General features: G+C 42.3%; 1 protein-coding gene across 2 annotated transcripts in view; it reads left to right on the top strand.

Moving 5' to 3' along the window:
• The window catches only part of LOC134347846 (MORC family CW-type zinc finger protein 3-like), a 109,625-nt gene that overhangs the window by 55,644 nt on the left and 38,795 nt on the right, over positions 1-15,186 (top strand). The window lies entirely within an intron of this gene.

The following is a 15,186-nucleotide window of genomic DNA, read 5'->3' on the forward strand; positions in this document are numbered from 1 at the left end:
CCCACTCCCATTCAGATATGTCCATATATGGCCTCCTGTACTGCCATGGTGAGGCTAAACTCAGGTTAGAGCATCACCTCATATACTGTCTAGGTAGTCTCCAGCCCCATAGAATTCTCCCAATTTCCGGTAATTCCCTCCCCCTCCCTTCCTCTATCCCTATGTCACTCTGCCCCCTCCCCCAGCTGCCTATCACCTCCCTCATAGTTCCGCCTCCTTCTACTACCCATTGTGTTTTCCCCTATTCCTTCTTCACCTTTCCTGCCTATCACCTCCCTGCTTCCCCTCCCCCACCCCTTTATCTTTCCCCTTACTGATTCTTCACCTGGAACCTACCAGCCTTCTCCTTCCCACCCTCCCCCCACCTTCTTTATAGGGCCTCTGCCCCTTCTCTCTTCAGTCCTGACGAAGGGTTCCGGCCCGAAACGTCGACCGATCTTTTTCCATGGATGCTGCCTGACCTGCTGAGTTCCTCCAGCATGTTGTAAGTGCAGCTGATCTATCTGACTCCTGTATGTCTCCTAGTTACCATCTGAAATTCTGCCAACCATAGTTGTGTCGTCAATAAACTTATAGATGGTGTTTGAGCTGTGCCTTGTAACACAATTGTGGGCGTAGACAGAGTAGAGCAATGGGCTAAGCATCCATTCTTGAGGTGCACCAATGTTGATTGTCAGTGAGGAGGGGATGTTATTTCCGATCTGCACAGGCTGAGGTCTTCCGAAGAGGAAGTTAGGGATCCAGTTGCAGAGAGAGATGCTAAGACCCAGGTCTTGGATTTGTTGATGAGAACTGACAGTATGATTGTGTTGAACGCTGAGTTGTAGCCAATAAACAGCAGTCTGACGTAGATATTGTTATTGCCCAGGTGATTCAAGGTCGAGTGGAGAGCCAGTGAGATTGCATCCATTGTGGCGATAAGCAAATTGCAATGGATCCGGGTCCTTGCTTAGATAGGAGTTGATTCTAGCCGTGACCAATCTCTCAAGCATTTCTCTGTAGATATGAGTGCCACTGGGCAATAGTCATTGAAGCAGCTCACACTGCTTTTCTTGGGTACTGGTATGATTGTCGCCCTGTTGATGCAGGTGGGAACTTCAGACTGCAGCAGTGAGAGAATGAATATATCCTTGAGCATTCTGGTCAGTTGGTTGCACAGTTTTTCAAAACATCAGGTACACCATTAAGGCCTGATGCTTTATGGGGGTTCATCGTCTTGAAAGATGTTCTGATGTCGGCCTCTGAATCAGAGATCATAGGTTCACTCGATAATGCAGGGACTCACGTAGCTGTAGTTTTATTCTCCATTTCAAACCTGCATAAAAGGTGATGAGTTCATCTGGGAGCAAAGCATCGTAGCCATTTGTGATGTTAGGTTTCACTTTGTAGGAGGTGAAAGTTTCACTCAGTAGGAACCCTGCCAGTTATGAGGGTTTTCATTTCCATTGCTGCTCAATCACTTTTTTTGGGGAGATAGTCATATAGTCATCATTTTATGGGGAAATTTCATTCCATGGAATTTTTTGCGCTCTCTGTGGCAAAGATTTGGGTAGCTGTGGAACTAGATTGATGTGGATTGAGAGGTTTATTTCCCTATATAGAAGTATTGACAATTTCTTAATATGGTGGTGAATCTATTTGAACTATGATCTTACACACAGGTTTAGGTTCTTTTTTACTATGAAAAAAACTTTCATCAAATCGACCCCCATTAAATTGGACTTCCCATCTCCATTCCAGCACATCAGTCCATGACCTCCTCTACGGTCACAGTGAGGCTACTCTCAGGTTGGAGGTGCAATACCTCATTTTTCATCTGTATAGCTGCCAACCTGATGACATGAACATCAATTTCCCTAACTTCTGGTGCTTTCTCTAACCCCCCCCCCCCCCCCTTTTTCTATTCCCCATTCTGACCCATCCTTCTTCCCTTTCTTCTGTAGTCTACTCTTCTTTCTTATCAGATTGCTTCTTAGAACATGGAGTACAGCACAGGAGCAGGCCATGTGGCCCACAGCGTTGCGGTGAACCAGTTAAAAAGCAAATCAAAAAAATCCGAGCACTAATCCCTCCTACCTACGTACCCATGTCCATATCCCTTGATTTTCCTTATGTTCGTGTGCCTATCCAAACATCGCTTAAAAGCCTCTAATGTATTTTCCTCTACCAGCATGCCAGGCAGCTTATTCCAGGCATTCACCACTTTCTGAGTAAAAAATGTACCCCTCACACCCCCTTGAACCTATCCCCTCTCACCTTCAGTGCATGCCCTCTGGTATTATCAGAATCAGAATCAGGCATGTGACGTGAAATTTGTTAACTTAGCAGCAGCAGTTCAATGCAATACATAATATAGCAGAGAATAAAAATAAATAAAATAAAAATAATAAATAAACAAGTAAATCAATTATGAATATCGAATAGATTTTTTAACGTGCAAAAACAGAAATACTGTATTTTTTTTAAAAAAGTAAGGTAGTGTCCAAAGAATCGGCTGACAGAGGGGCAAGAGCTGTTCCTGAATCACTGAGTGTGTGCCTTCAGGCTTCTGTACCTCCTACCTGATGGTAACAGTGAGAAAAGGGCATGTCCTGGGTGCTGGAGGTCTTTAATAATGGACGCTGCCTTTCTGAGACACCGCTCCCTAAAAATGTCCTGGGTACTTTGTAGGCTAGTACCCAAGATGGAGCCGACTAGATTTACAACCGTATGCAGCTTCTTTTGGTCCTGTGCAGTAGCCCCTCCATATCAAACAGTGATGCAGCCTGTCAGAATGCTCTCCATAGTACAACTACAGAAGTTTTTGAGTGTACTTATTGACATGCCAAATCTCTTCAAACTCCTAATAAAGTATAGCCACTGTCTTCTTTATAACTGCATCGATATGTTGGGACCAGGTTAGATCCTCTGAGATCTTGACACCCAGGAACCTGAAGCTGCTCATTCTCTCCAGTTCTGATCCCTGAGACATTTCAACCCTGGGAAACAGATGCTCTCTGTTCACTCTATCTATGCCTCTCATAATCTTGTAAACCTCTATCAGATCTCTCATCAGTCGCTGAAGCTCCAGAGAAAACAACCCAAGTTTATCCAGCCTCTTGCAATAGCAGATGCCCTCTAAACCAGGCAGCATCCTGGTGAACCACTCCTGCTCCCTCTCCAAAGCCTCAACATCCTTGAACAGCCTCCTCAGTGAGGTGACCAGAACTGTATGCAATATTCCAGATGTGGCCTGAATGGAGTTTTATAAAGTTGCAACATAAACTCCTGACTTTTGAACTCAATGCCTCGATCGACTAATAAAAGCAAGCATTCCATATGCCTTCTTAACCACCTTTTCAACCTGTGTAGCCATTTTCAGGGAGTCATGAACTTGGATCCCAAGATCCCTCTGCTCAGCAGCGCTGTTAAAGAATCTTGGCCTTCACAGTGTATTGTCTCCTTGCATTTGCCCTACCGAGGTGCAATCCTCACATTTATCTGGGTTAAACTCCATCTGCCATTTCTCAGCCCATATCTGCAACTGGTCTATATTATGCTGTATCCTCTGCCAGTCTTCTACACTCTCCACATTTCCACCAATCTTGGTATCATCTACAAATTTACTAACCCACCCATCTAAATTTTCATTCAGGTCATTTATATACATCACAAACAGCAGAGATCCCTAATTAGGCCATGGGTTTCCAAATGTTCAGTTGACCTATCCCTAAGAATTTTCTCCTTCAGACCTTTACCTTTTCCATCTATCACGTCCCAGCTTCCAATTTCATCTCCCCCTCCCCTTCCCATAAACCTTTCCCTCACCTGTTTTCACCTATCACCTGCCACCTTGTACTCCTTCCCTTCCCCTCCCCCGACCACTTTATTCTGGCTTCCTCCCCCTTCCTTTCAAGTCTTGGCAAAAGGTCTCGGCTGGAAATGTTGTCTGTTTATTCCTCTCAATAGATGCTGAGTGACCTGCTGACCTCTTCCAGCATTTTGTGTGTGTTGCTCTTGTAACTAAATGAAACATCATGTGCTACTCTTCCTAATTTGCAGTGATATTTGATGCTCTTTCATCAGAGGAATTTTAAGGACTGTTTAAAGTGCTGAAGTTTGGTGCATGTACAACGCCATATTCATCAACATTAATAGTAATGCTAGTATAGTGTTTTATAAATCCTGTGAATGTTGCAGCTTTATACAGATACCTGTTGTATCCCTGCCTGTTGACCAAGAATTTCTGTTTCCGCCACCTATATTTCATAATAGTTAAAAGAATTTGGGATTTTTTTGCAGAGGTACAAGATAATGAGGATACTGAATGAGGATTTGCGACTGTTTGTGAAAGGCAAGAGTGATGTTGAATAGTGGAGGAGGGAATCAAAATATTGGATATGATAACAGAGAAAAATGTAAAATTAGCCATAGCATCATCGACCTAGGCTCTGTTCTCGCCACTGTCTGTAATGTGTGGGCTTTCTCCGTGTTCTCCTGTTTCCTCTCGCATCCCAAAAATGTTAGCAGCTCCGTTGGTTAATTCGTCACGTGTGTAATTCGGTGGCGTGGGCTTATCGGGCCAGAAGGACCTATTACCATGGGGTATCTCAAAATAAATATTCAAAGACCAAAAGGAGAAGGGCAACTGTAGAAAAAAATGTATTGACTCACCTCTTTCAGTATCTTGGAATTTTACAGGACTCCTTAGGTGTTGAAATGCAAAATGTCTCACAAAGCAAGTTCTTTCAGACTGTCATGTGATAATCACCAGAGTCTCTTTTTAATGACATAAGTTGAGGAATAAATATTGACCAGATACTAAGGTCAAATCTGCTGAACTTTAGATAGAGCTGTGGAATTTTGTATATCCACTTGAGGGCAGTTGAGTTGTTAGTTTAATATCTTGCTTCTTCAGCAAAATACTGCACCTGGGTATTAGCCAAGATTTTATACTCCTGCCTGGGATATAAGTAATCGGAGAGTGCTGGAACCAAGCCACGTCCAAATCAGCAGGGATTTTCTCTAATGGTTACAGTAATCTGAAGTCATAACTTTAAAATAAGTGTGAAGTAAAATTAAGGTGAAAAGATACTTTTTTTTATTTAATATTATTTGTTGAGCTGTGAATAACACGATAGTAATAGATGCTGAGAGACATTCAAAAGGCAGTTAAACATGTATTTGACAGGGAATAATTGTGTAGACACATATTGTAGTGTGTAGTGCATTGGTCAGCTCTTTCATAGAGCCAGGATTGTCATGGCAGGCTGACAGATGTCTTAGAGTTATACAGCATAAACATATACTGACCATCGGGTACCAATCTGTACTAATCCCATATTTCAGCATTTGACCTGCAGCTGACTTTGTTTTGGCAATTCGGCTGATCATCCAGAAGTTTCTAACATGTATAAATGACAGAATCTTCCACCTTCTCAAGTAGTGCATCTCACATTGCAACCTCCCTCTGCAGGGAATAAAACTACCTTCCATCCCCTCTAAATCTCATACTCCTTATTTTTAATCTATGCCCTCTGGTTTTAAGCGTCTCCATCATGGAGAATAGTTTCCTGCTATCCAGCCTATGTATGAACTTCATAACTTTATATGCCTCTATGGAGAGCCCCTTGCCCTTTTTTGTAACAAGGTTCAAAGTAAATCTGTTATCAAAGTACATCCATATACAACTCTGAGATTTATTTTCTTGTGGGCGTACTCAGTAAATCTATAATAGGGGGTAAATTCCAGTCGATCCAATTCTCCCCGTAAGTAAAACATCCCATCTCTCATTGCTGGAAGATTATGATTCTGTTAATCCAAATGACACTGATCCAAGTTTCTGATTTGGAATTTCAGAAAGTTATTAAATTTATCTTATTTATGTAACCTTTAACAATTGTAACCTTTCTTGGAGAAAGGCTTTTTGAGTTTTATTTCTTCGGTGATTTTTATTTTTATAGGTTCCTCTGAACATTTAAAATCTATCGTCGACTGTATGATTATAATTGAAGGATTTGATTCAGTGTTACATTAATTCTTCAGGAGTATTGGTGGGGTCGGTGGAGAGACACAACCTGCAACAGTTTTGTGAATAAAAAAACCTAGTGTTAGGATATTCAACTACTAGGATAGTGTTATTTCTTCAGTGATTTGATTGAGGCACAACTGCGTAAGCACATGGACATCAACCAGTTAGAACAATGAGAAGAATTTAAAAGGAGACAGCTTTATAGAGTAGATGATGGAGCAGAGGGAGACAGAGTAGGAGGGCTTTGGTTCAACGGGGCTTCGGCGATAACGCGTGGAGGTAGGTTGCCTGTGTAGAATACAGACAGGAAGAACGTGTGTGAGGCTGGTGTTCTGTGCTTGGTGTCAGATGTGGGAAGTCCTGGAGACTCCCGGCCTCCTGGACGGTCACACCTGTGCCAGGTCAAGCTGCAGCTCCTTAGGGACTGTGTTAGGGAACTGGCGATGCAGCTTGATGACCTTCGTGTGGTTGGGGAGAGTGAGGAGGTGATAGATAGGAGCTATAGGCAGGTAGTCACACCGGGGCCTCGGGAGACAGATAAGTGGGTGACAGGACAGGGAAGGCCAGGAGTCAGAGGCTAGAGAGTACCCCTGTGGCTTTCCCCCATAACAATAAGTACTCCTGCTGGAGTACTGTTGGGGTTGGCCTACCTGGGCAAGCAACAGTGGCCACACCTCTGGCACATAGTCTGGCCCTGTGGCTCAGAAGGGTAGGGAAAGGAAGAGGATGGCAGCAGTGATAGGGGACTCTGTAGTTAGGGGGTCAGACAGGCAGTTTCGTGGACGCAGGAAAGAAGCATGGATGGTGGTTTGCCTTCCAGGTGCTAGGGTCCAGGATGTTTCTGATCGCATCCATGATATCTTGAAGTGGGAAGGATAACAGCCAAAGGTTGTGGTACATAATGGTACCAACGACATAGGTAGGAAAAGGGAGAAGGTCCTAAAAACAGACTACAGGGAGTTAGGAAGAAAATTGAGAAACAGGACCACAAAGGTAGTAATCTCGGGATTACTGCCTGTGCCATGTGACAGTGAGAGTAGGAATAGAATGAGGTGGATGATAAATGCGTAGCTGAGGGATTGGAGCAGGGGGCAGGGATTCAGATTTCTGGATCATTGGGACTTCCTTTGGGGCAGGTGGTACCTGTACAGAAAGGACAGGTTGCACTTGAATCCCAGGGGGAGCAATATCCTGGTGGGGAGGTTTGCGAAGGCTATTGGGGAGAGTTTAAACTAGAATTGCTGGAGGGTGGGAACAGAACTGAAGAGACGGAGGAAGAGGTGGTTGGCTCACAAATAGAGAAAGCTTGGAGACAGTGCAAGAGGGAGGATAGGTAGGTGATAGAGAAGAGACGCGCTCAGACCGATGGTTTGAGATGTGCCTATTTTAATGCAAGGAGTATTATGAACAAAGCGGATGAGCTTAGAGCATGGATCAGTCTTGTCTCGTCTTGTCCATACTGCACCCACCGCTGCCGCTGGGCTATGAACGTGCAGTCCCTCATACATGCAGTTGTAATTTAAATTGTGGTGTTTAAGAGCAGCGACTTGAAAGTTTTACTATCAGTGGCAGATTTAATGTGTGGTGGCAGGGAGTTCCAAACTGGAATGGTCCCAGGGTACAGTGAGTAGCGGTAGCAGTCCTTGTTGGTCCGAATGATCTTGTAGTTCAGGGATTGGTTTTGTCAGTTTGCTGGTCTGTTATTCTGGTTGCACAAAAGGTGACTAATGTTGGAGGTGTTAATGAATGAGTTTCCTTGTAAATTGTAGTAAGCCTGGCTATTGTGTGGCGTCTTTGGAGGGTATCCCATTTGAGGTCGAGAAGCATATCTGTAACACTGCTGGTCTTTCTGTAATCACTGGTTACAAACCTGGCAGCTCTTCTCTGGACTTTCTCAAGATTATTGATGTGAATGGTTTGGTAGGGATCCCAAATGGCACAACAGTATTCAAGTCTTGGACAGACGAGAGTTTTATAAGCAATTTCTTCTGTGGTTTTTGAGCAATTCCAGAAGTTACGCCGTAGAAGGCCAAGGATTTTGTTGGCACTTGAAATGGTTTGGTTGATGTGTTTTGCCCAACTAAGGTTATCTGACAGTTCAATGCCCAAGTAGGGGTGATATTTTACTTCCTGGAGTGCAAAGTTTCCCATGAAGTACTGATGATGGTAAAATTTTTTTCTTGTGGGTCATTCTCATATTGTAGCACTTTGGGATGTTAAATTTCATCTGCCAGGAGGACTCCCACTTGCACAGCAAGTTAATGTCTTGTTGAAGAGTATTGCAGTCATTTGGAGAATTTATGGGTCTGTACAGAATCAGGTCATCTGCAAACAATCTGATTTCAGATGTAACACAAGTTGGAAGGTCATTTATATAAGATAAAAAAATAGTGGGCCCAATACAGTGCCCTGTGGTACTCCCAAAAATACTGGACTGCTGGATGAGGATTGCCTGTCGATTAATACCTTCTGGTGCCGTTTAGTTAGAAAGCTTTTGATCCAGTCCTTGGTAGAGCCTCGGATGCCAAGATGGTCAAGTTTAGCTAACAGGCATTGATGTGGTACGGTATCAAAAGCTTTACTAAAATCCATTATGCAAAGGTCAACTTGACTCTTTGCATCCAGAATCTAGGCTAGATCATTAACGAGTCCGGCTAACTGTTTCACAAGACCGTCCACTCCTAAATGCATGTTGTCTGTCGGAGAGGAGTGAGAATCTCTCCAGATGTCCCATGATATTGCTGTGAATAATGTGTTCTAACTGCTTGCTTGCAATACAAGTAAGTGACACAGGACGGTAGTTAGATGGTGAAGACCTGTCCCCTTTCTTGTAGATTGGAATGACATTGGCACTGAGCCAGTCTTTAGGCAAGGTTCCAGTAGACAGAGACACTTGATAGATCTTTGGAGTATTGGAGTGGCACTAGTGGCACATTCTTTGAGAATACGGGCTGGCACATTATCAGGTCCTGCGGCTTTGTGGGCCTGGAGGTTTTTCAATAATTTTTCAACACCTGCGGTGGTAATGTTGATATTCAGCATATTTGGAACACTACTATGTTCTAAGTCCGACACTGATGAGATGTCTTCTCTTGTGAAAGCAGAGCAAAACTGTTGGTTGAGTACTTCCGCTTTCTCCTTTGCACCGGAAACAGTCCTTCCCATATATGATAATGGGGAGACACCGAATACTTCCCGACGTATAGCTTTCACGTAGTTCCAGAAAGGTTTGGTATTTTTACTCTGGAGACTTGTACCAATATCATACACATAATCACGGTGAAGTTTTCTCATCTGCCTGTCAACCTTTCTCCAAAGGAGTTTAAACTCATCCCAAGTAGAAAAATCACCTGTCATTCTGGCACGATTATACAACTTGCGTTTCTTCCTAATACTCCTCTTAAGCGAAGCATTAACCCATGGTAAGCTTGGTTTGGAAGAGCTCATTTTGTGAGAAATGTTGGTATCCATAGATTTCTGTATTGTGTTAATAAACTTAGTCTATAAGCTGTCAATATCAGAGTTCACAATGACGTCATCAGTAAGCTGACTGTTGAGGGTACTGAGGTCCTCAGATATGTTTTGGTAATTGGCTTTGGCAAAAATGAACATTTTACGCTTTGGTTTTAAAACTATTTTTGGTTTGATTGAGGTATCCACAATAACAATATCATGGTTATTAATCCCTGGTTTGATCCTCTATTTTACTAACAAAAGCTGGGTTGTTTGTGAAACGCAGATCAAGTAGACTCTGGCCTCTTGTAGGCTGAGTAACAACTTGATGAAGATTATGATCAAGTGCTATTTCAGTCATCATCTTACTTGGACCAGGGTATCTTCCACAAGGCAACAAGCTATTGTAATTCCAATTAACATCTGGCATGTTGAAATCCTCTCATAACTAGATGGATGCACGCTTAGGGATTTTTTCAGTTGAACTTTCAAGTTGATGCATATAGTCAATTCCAGTCTTCTGAGAGTGGTAGAAGGTGCCAATATAAATGGGTGCGATACCCCTCACATGAATACTGATCCATTTCATTTCACAGTCAGGCTGATCTAATTCATTTCATCCTGTGCAATTAAATTGTCTTTAACAGCTATAAAGACACCACCACGTGCATTCCCTTCCTCGCTACGATCCTTGCAAAAAATTTGGAAATTTGATGGAAAAATCTCCCCAATGGTAATATTTAGATTATGAGAACACTCAGTCCTTGTTTATTGTCATTTAGAAATGCATGCATGCATTAAGAAATGATACAATGTTCCTCCAGAGTGATATCACAGAAAAACAGGACAAACTAAAGACTATCACTGACAGAACCACATAATTATAATGTATAGTTACAGCAGTGCAAAACAAGACCATAATTTGATGAAGAACAGACCATGGGCACAGTAAAAAAAAAAGCTGTGTGCCTACAATTACATCAGGATTTTCTTCCTGGAGGAGATGGAAACCCGAGAGCTTTGCACGCACACTCTTGACAATTAACATTTATTATCTTGAGAGAACGATCCTTTTGTTTAGTTTTGAAGACTTAATTTGGCACGTTTTATTGCCATTAGACTCAGTAGCATTCTTGTTAGGGCCAGATGCCATGACTGGTTTGCTGAAGTTCATGTCCAATGGCAGGCTATCAATACTTGAGAGCAAATTATAAATACTTGAGTCACTAAACTTGTTCAAAGATCCAAAATATGAAAACTCAAAATTTGGCATTCCGCATGTACACCATACCCAAGAGTACGAGGAACATTGCTCGAGAATTTGGTAAATGTTTCTATTCATGCCTGAACATTGAATGTGAAACCATTCTTGACAATGGTCACATTGCAGGCATTCTTGTCCCCATTTGGCTGCATTTTTACAAACTTGACAAGGGTACTTAGGCTAATGAACTGGTCCTGGATTTACAGCAACATCACCAGCTAACATAAGAAACCATGCAACACTGACACAAGAGTGATTATTAAAGTTTGTCTTGATAACTTGATAGAAGAGTTGTCCATGACTTGAGTTCAAAACACGGAACTGACTCACCGGGGTCTGTAGACTTAGAAACAACAACTGGTGCGGTCCAGTGTTCCACAAGATGCAGAGTAGAAATTGAAAGCTGACTAACACTACTAATCCTGAACATAAGTAGCATGAAGATTGGTATAATGTAGGCCCAATGAGGTTTACAGTAGGCCATAATAAAGTGAGGTAGTCCACGTTCCAAAACAAAGACAATGTGATGACGCGGTATAATATCCACACAAGTCTTCAGAATTCACTAGTGACAGGGTTTTTAAAAAATGGCTGCCGTCGCAAAAAAAATCAGAATCAAAATCCAAAATGTAAATTAAAGTATACCAAAATATTAAAAGTGCAAAAATGCACAGTCTTGCTGTTGCTAGAGATAATAAAACACCTAAATGCAAAAACTAAAAATCAAAATTATAAGTAAAAACGTGTGGAGAAAGTAAGTGAGGACCCGAGCCATGGAGTGATATCTTCAGCCCGCAGACAGTGATCCCGATCCCCGGCTCCCCGACCCAGGAGACGAGGACCCATTTGGCGGGAGGTGGGCACTTCTGACGGCACGGTACTACCTGGAGCTATGATGTTGTGGCCATTACAGAGACTTGGACGGCTCGGGCAGGAATGGTTACTTCAAGTGCCAGGCTTTAGATGTTTCAGAAAGGACAGGGAGGGAGGCAAAAGAGGTGGGGGCGTGACACTTGATCAGAGATAGTGTCATGGCTGCAGAAAAAGAGGAAGTCATGGAGGGATTGTCTATGGAGTCTCTCGGTGGAAGTTGAAACAGAAAGGGGTCAATAACTACTGGGTGTTTTTTATAGACCACCCAATAGTAACAGGGACATCAAGGAGCAGACAGGGAGACAGATTCTGGAAAGGTGTAATAATAACAGGGCTGTCGTGGTGGGAGTTTTTAATTTTCCAAATATCGATTGGCATCTCCCTAGAGCAAGGGGTTTAGATGGAGTGGAGTTTGTTAGGTATGTTCAGGAAGGTTTCTTGACAGAATATCAGATAAGCCTACAAGAGGAGAGGCTGTACTTGATCTGGTATTGGGAAATGAACCTGATGAGGTGTCAGATCTCTCAGTGGGAGAGCATTTTGGAGATAGTGATAACAATTCTATCTCCTTTGCCATAGCATTGGAGAGGGATAGGAACAGACAAGTTAGGAAAACATGGAGAGCACTGCTGGCAGCCGATGGGGTAACATCTTTTTGAACTTGCTCCTACCTTACCTTTTTGTTTCCTACCAGTTTTTTGAAATGTTATTATCTCAATATTGCTCTATTATGTCTTTGAGAAAGACTAAATCCTCTGTAAAAGAAAAAGATGATGATTCTCCAGGTTGGAGGAACAACACCTTATATTCCGTCTGGGTACCCTCCAACCTGATGGCATGAACATCGACTTCTCTAACTTCCACTAATGCCCCACCTCCCCCTCGTACACCATTGGTTATTTATTTATATACACACATTCTTTCTCTCACTCTCCTTTTTCTCCCTCTGTTCCTCTGACTATACCCCTTGCCCATCCTCTGGGTTCCCCCCCCCTTGTCTTTCTTCCTGGGCCTCCTGTCCCATGATCCTCTCATATCCCTTTTGCCAATCACCTGTCCAGCTCTTGGCTCCATCCCTCCCCCTCCTGTCTTTTCCTATCATTTTGGATCTCCCCCTCCCCCTCCCACTTTCAAATCTCTTACTAACTCTTCCTTCAGTTAGTCCTGACGAAGGGTCTCGGCCCGAAACGTCGACTGTACCTCTTCCTAGAGATGCTGCCTGGCCTGCTGCGTTTCACCAGCAACTTTGATGTGTGTTGCTTGAATTTCCAGCATCCGCAGAATTCCTGTTTTTTGATTTTCCAACCACTTTGGAATCAATTGGAAATTTTCTTAAAAAGCAAAGAACAGAACTTTGAGGAATTTCAACCGCTTAACGTCAAGTTGGACACTATTCAACAAACTCTAATTGAACATGATAAGCAAATTAAGGAGAATAAAGAAGCTTTGTCGATACTGGAAGCGGACTTAGAAGACATGAGTAAGCTCTGCAACATATCATTATCTAATGAAAAATGAACAAAGAAGATTACCAACCTGGAAAGCAGAAGAAACAGAAGGAATAATCTACATATTCTGGGTCTTGAAGAATCAATTGAAGGTGCCCACCCACGCAGTTTTTTGCAAGTTTTCTGAAGCAGCTATTCCCTGATTTATTGCCGTCTGTGCCTAAGTTGGACCGCGCCCACCGGTCACTGGCCCTGAAGCCAAAGTCAGGGGAGCGACCTAGGTCGGTGATCTTGTGTTTTTATGAATTTCATACTAAGGAGCTTTTAATCTGTCATACCGGTTGAGTAGGAATGATCGATTACAACGGGAAAATGATCAGATTCGTGGAAGATTATACACCGGAGGTTAGGGCTGAACGTGTCAAATACAAAGAGGTTATGCCCTCCCTTTGCTTCCCTACACGTCTTAGAATCGTTCAGAAAAATGATGTGCAGAAATGGCTGGGATCGGTTGAACACGTGCAGAAGTTTTTGAAAGCAGAAGATTAATTGCGTTATGTCTTTTACAAGAGCAATTATCTTTTTAATGTTGGATAGAATAAGGTTTTAATAAACTTAACGTTTTGACCATTTATATATCTTGCTTTTTGATATTTTCTTTGTTTTTTTTATTACTTTACTCTTTTTTTGAGGTTTTTCTATATATGTATTTTTTTGAAATTGTTAAAATGAATCCTCTTATGTTTTGGATTTCTGATCTAAGTTTATTTTGTCTGTTTTCTCTTGGTAGAAGATTAATTGCGTTATATCCCTTATAAGAGCAATTATCTTTTTAATGTTGGATAGAATAAGGTTTTAATAAACTTACGTTTCGACCGTTTATATATCTTGCTTTTTGATATTTTTGATTTTTTTATTTCTTTATTTTTGTTTTAGGTTTTTCTATATCTATATTTTTTTGAAATTGTTAAAATGAATCCTCTTATGTTTTGGATTTCTGATAAGCTTATTTTGTCTGTTTTCTCTTGGTAGAAACATAATATCCTTGAATGATTGGAGTTTTGCCAGCAGGATTTCTCTGGGAGGGTTGTCCTTAGGGTTAGCATGCTGTCTGTTCTTTGGGTAGCTTTTTTGGCTTTGGGACGGGGAGGGGTTGGAGTTTATTCTTTGGAAGCTGGGTTGGGCTACCATCCAAATTTTCTGTTTGAGTACCTTATTTTATGCTTTGTTCTCTGCTTCTAATAATTTATGGTCAGATCTTTTAACTCTTCTGTTAATTAGTACAGGTGTCCCCTGCTTTTCGAACGTTCGCTTTATGAAACCTCACTGTTACGAAAGACCTACATTAGTACCCTGTTTTCAGTAACAGAAGGTGTTTTCACTGTTACGAAAAAGCAGTGCGCGAAAAAAAAATCAGCGCGCCACGCGTCCCGAGCAGCCGCTCTCCCCCGGATTCGGAACAGCATTCTCGCTGACATTGCTTAATCACATGCCTGCGAGCAGCCGTTTGCAAGATGAGTTCTAAGGTATCGGAAAAGCCTGAAAGAGCTCTTAAGGGTGTTACACTTAGTATAAAACTATACATAATTAAGCGTTTCGATCGTGGTGAACGAAGTAAGGACTAAGTGTGTTTGGCTTATGGAAGTTGACGAAGATGATTTTGAAGAGGTTTTGGCATCCCATGAACAAGAACTGATAGATGAAGAGCTGATGCAATTGGAAGAGGAAAGGATAACAATCGAAACCAAATGAGTAATGATAAAGTACGACTTCAATTTTGGAAGAGTACGTAGGTTTAGGGGATATTTGCAGGATGGTTTGAGTGCTTACAAAGAACTGTATGAAAGAAAAACGCGCAAGGCTCAGCAGTCAAGCAAGCCTTCCACATCAGCCACAGCAGATGACGAACCTGGACGTTCGACATCGCAGGGGGCAGTCACAGAAGAAGATGAGCTGCCTGCTCTATTGGAAACAGACGACGATGAGATGACACCCAGTGTCCCACCACCCCAACACCCAGGCCACGGACAGATACCGATTCGCAGAGAATGCAGCGGTAGCTGGGAGACACACAGCACATCTTTAAGAAAAGCCGAAATAAACATGTTAATTAGTTAGGTTCTGCCCGGCATGTAATT

The sequence above is a fragment of the Mobula hypostoma genome, chromosome 6, assembly GCF_963921235.1.
Source record: "Mobula hypostoma chromosome 6, sMobHyp1.1, whole genome shotgun sequence".
NCBI lineage: Eukaryota > Metazoa > Chordata > Chondrichthyes > Myliobatiformes > Myliobatidae > Mobula > Mobula hypostoma.